This window comes from Hipposideros armiger, unplaced genomic scaffold, assembly GCF_001890085.2.
Source record: "Hipposideros armiger isolate ML-2016 unplaced genomic scaffold, ASM189008v1 scaffold_2, whole genome shotgun sequence".
Taxonomy (NCBI): domain Eukaryota; kingdom Metazoa; phylum Chordata; class Mammalia; order Chiroptera; family Hipposideridae; genus Hipposideros; species Hipposideros armiger.
The window spans coordinates 7,514,208-7,518,759 of record NW_017731352.1 but is presented as its reverse complement, the minus strand read 5'-3'; the positions used below and the strand labels follow the sequence as shown (position 1 = coordinate 7,518,759).

Sequence of the window (4,552 nt, the reverse complement as noted above, 5' to 3'; positions counted from 1 at the left end):
GGAAAGATGGAAGACTTTCAGTCTGCGGAAGAGACTGCTTTTGTTGTTGATGAAGTGAGCAACATTGTGAAAGAGGCCATAGAAGGTTCAATTGGTGGCAACGCCTACCAGCACAGCAAAGTGAATCAGTGGACCACAAATGTAGTGGAGCAAACGTTAAGCCAACTCACCAAGCTGGGAAAACCATTTAAATGCATTGTGACCTGTGTGATTATGCAGAAGAATGGAGCAGGATTACACACAGCGAGTTCTTGATTCTGGGACAACTCTACTGACAGGAGCTGCACCGTGCGATGGGAGAACAAGACCATGTACTGCATCGTCAGCGCCTTCGGACTGTCCATCTGAGCTCCTCGTCCGCCCGCCAGCTACTCCTTTGTTTCAGCAACTCTCTTCCATCTTATAACCACCAGCCATGAATTTAGTGAACACCTTTTTCATTATCTTTAAGAGTTCTTTGGTGCACTCTCAAAATGTAGAGAAAAACCTAGGTGACTGCACTGTTCTACGCGCTGCACACCCTAAGTCAAGAGGACTCACTCACCATAGGTGGTCGGTTAGAGGCCTGGCTGCCACTTGTCTTCACTCTGAATATTTCTGTTCAAACGTGCTAAAAACAGAAATCTGCTAGCATGATACTTTCTCTACTCTCTGAAACGATTCAAGGACACTAATTTTCCATACTTCGTACTTTTGTTAGGATACTAAATTATTCCGGTTAAAAAAAAAAGAATTCTTTGTATGTTTTGGATACAAGACCTTTATCAGCTATGTATTCTCCCCAGTCTGTGGCTTGTCTTTTCATTCTCTTAACAATGTCTTTTGCAGAGCAGAAATTTCTAATTTTAATGAAGTCCAGTTAACAATTTTATTTTTCATGAATCATGCTTTTGGTATGGTGTGGTAGGTATCATGCATTAGCAGGCCTCACAGAAAGAATTGGGAAATATTTCCTCCTTTTCAATTCTCTGGAATTTGGATAGAGTTGGTATTATTTCTCATAGAGTCTGATGGAATTCACAAGTAAAACTATTCGAGCCTGTTGTTACTTGTTAATATATATATATATATATATATATATATATATACACACACAAAATATATATATTTTTTGGTGAGAAGGTTTTTAACTGTAATTTCAATTTCTTTAATAGATAGGGACATTCAGGTTATCTGTTTCTTTTTGAGTAAGCTTTAGAAATTGTGTCTTTTAAGGAATTTGTCCCTTTAATCAAGTTGTTGAATTTGTTGGCATAAAGATATTCAAAATAGTCCCTTATTACCATGAAGTGTGGCACCTGTCTCATTCTATCCCCTACTCGGTATTCTTGCATCCTCAGCTCCACTTCCTCAACTCAATGAGGCGGCTGTGCACTGTCTGGGTTCCTCCTCCCTGTACCACACAGCTTAGAAAACGCTCTTGACACAAGCATAGGACTTACCTCTTTTGCCACTTTACTCCTTCGGGGATCACTGTCCTTTATATCTTGATATCCAATGCCTTGAAACCTCTCTCTCTCTCTCTCTCTCTCTCTCTCTGGATTTTAGTTGCTTCACGTAGAATAATAAATCTGGTCCTTGTTACTCCACCTTGGCTGGAAGCAGAAGTCTCACTTGGTTTTTAAAGCCTTAAGAAAGATAGTTCCCACTTTTAATATCATGAATTTATATTTCCCCAAATAAACCTGGCTTTTTCAAGTGCCTAAGCCAATAGTTTTCACAAACCAGTGTTTTTCAGAACCTCCCAGGAAGCCCAATAGAAATGCATATACCTGTGCCCCTCCAAGAAAGTCTGGTTGTGTGGTTCTGGGTGACATGTCTCTGAGTATTCTGATAATGGTTGTCTGAAGATAATGGTGGAACAGGTGATGCTTGATATATTATTATTTTTAGAATATGTATATAAATGATTGGACATGGACAAAGACATCAAATAAAGTTTCAAGTTCAAAACCTGAGATTTATAGTGTTCACACAGTTCACAATTCACAATACTCACACAAGAATGGCCTTGGATGCTTGTTAACACACGAGTCCAGACCCGATGTGGACCTAGTCAGTTGGGCTCTGGGGTCGGTACTGAGACTTGTTTGGGATGTGACCTAAAGCAATCCTCCCCAAATCTGGCCGATAATCAGAATCACATGTGGGGCTTTCACCAACACCATTCCGGGGTCCCATCTTCAAAGATTCTGACCAATTCAGTATGGGGTAGAGACCAGGAATCCATATATTTTTTAAGCCCCCTGGTGATTCTTATGACGAATCAGTCAGGTTTGAGAACTGCTGGCTGGCTTATAGCTATTCGTATTCAGAGACACAGGTCAAATTCACCTCAGAAAAATTTTAAAGTTCACATGTTTAGTTCCCAGCCTCAGGGCATCTGATTCAGAAGTTTCGGGATGAAACTTCTGTGAATAGGATTTGTTATTCATTCCTGCTTGACAATTTTTAGTTTGGTGAGTGTTGAATGAAGGTTGGTTTCTCTCCCTTCCTTGGAGATTAACTTCATGCGAACCACTTGACTCTGGGTTTGGTTGCCCCTTCCCCCTTCTACATAAGGTTCTCCTGGCAGGATTGAAAGACGCAATAGCTCTTTTTCTCCTTTCCCCACTTCTTCACGGCTTTTGCTGTCTGCTTCTTTGTTCCACAGCCTGCATGTAGGAGCTGCTCAATAAATGTTTTGAGTTAAACTGCCATTATTTGATTATAATAACAGAAAAATTGGCATTGCAAAAAAAAGGTTGTCTCTCCTTCCCTCCCCCTCCCCACCACATTAAGTAGACTGTTCTGATTTTCAATTGCCACCTTCTTCCAAGCACTGAGACCTGCAGCAGGGCAGGGAGAGGGGCTGGTGATCTTGACAGTGGCAAGGGGGTGCGGGGGGAAGCAGTGGAAAAAGCTGAGGCATGCAAGTGAATTTCAGGAAAGCTCATTTCACCCGAATTATAACATGTTCAGGTCTGCCCGGTTCTGACACAAACCTGGTGTAGCCAGGGTCACTCTGGATGTCAAGGGATGGCGGTAAAAGATGGCAGGAAATGGTTTGATTTCTTCCTTCTCTTTTGCCTCTGCCTTCCTCTGGGCACCTCCATGCGGCCGTGTCACCTCTTTGCTTCACTCTGACTGACTGATGTCCAGACCACAGTTATGTTTTACTTTAGCAGAGTTGCTTATCCTCAGTATGTGTGGATGGGCTTGACAGCTTAACAGTTAACAACTGTCTAATTGTTAACTTTGGGAGAGGTAAGTATTTTGAGGAATTTGCCAACTGCTTTGAGAAGGGGAAAAAAATGCCTCCTACTACAGTTATATGGAGTCTGCTATCAACCATTGTACCAACTCAGGGGCTAAAAACTGTGGATGACAACTGGGTGAGCGTCCCACCCTCCTTTAGTAAAATGAATCTTAAATAAGTGAAGCATGTTTTTCTGTGGTTTATAATCTTTTATAGTCAGTTTTTAATCGTTTTGCTCTTTCCTTGTCTAATCATAACTAGGACACCGGGAACAAGCAAGTTACTTGTTGTGAGCTTCTCAAAGCTAGCAGGTTTTGAGCTGTTTGCATGTCATGTAACAATTCATCATCTGGGGTTTTTAAAGGACTTATAAGGTGCCAAAATACCACTGAAATGAATGGAAAAATGTTCAGATAGGGTCATTCACATACCAACTTCCTGGGCAGTTTTTTCTACGAGAGGGCCCTTGTTCAAAATGTCTGAAAAATAACTCTTTGTAATGAACAATCACCTTACTCTCCACTGATACAGAGACTCAGAACAGAGTCACAGTAACTGGCTCCTTCTCCAGTAAGTCTCCCTTATGCGAAGCTGTATTATTGGAAAATGGCAGTTATCAAGAGGACACTTTTGTCAATTTTAGTGGATTGGATTCTCAGCTTCAAATTAGCAGAGGGCTTCCCCCCACCCCCTCTTTTAAATGTCCTTGCTTTTGAAACACTAATAGCGGGTAAAGGACAGTAAGTGATTGCATATGGAAAATGAAAATGCTCACTAATTTCAACATGAAAGGTTGGGGGGGGGTTCAAATAATTATGCTTGCATAAGTGGCCTAGCTTTTCACTTTGAGTTTAAGTTACGTTTCTTTACACTTCAGAACTTTATTTCAGGTCACATGGCTACTTTGCACCAAACCAATATTGTCCATATCACTAAAGGAAGTAGCCTCTTAGAGAATGCAAAAGAAACTATTAAAACAAACAGGGGTTCTTTTTGTTCCTTTGAAAAAATATAACTCATACTGTAAAACAGTATTCTTATGAAAAACGAAATTAAATTTCTTAGAGAAACTTCAGATTGGTTATTTTATTGGAAAATTGCAGAGATATACTTCATTTGTTTGCTTTTAGTCTATCAGGACTTATACCTTTCCATGCTGAGATCTTGAATGCATTTGACTAGCTGGTAATATTGGAAACTTTATCAGCATTCTAGATGTTTATGTAACTTTGATTTGGAGGTGGAAATATTTTTCATGTGGAAATATTTACATTTCTGAGGAATCATTTTAATTTGGAGATGTCATACAATTTG

At 40.2% G+C, this 4,552-nt stretch overlaps 1 pseudogene; it reads left to right on the top strand.

The window, feature by feature from the left end:
* The first annotated feature begins 6 nt into the window (after positions 1-6).
* LOC109379486 (dynein light chain Tctex-type 1 pseudogene) lies at positions 7-395 on the top strand (annotated as a pseudogene).
* Positions 396-4,552: the final 4,157 nt, after the last annotated feature.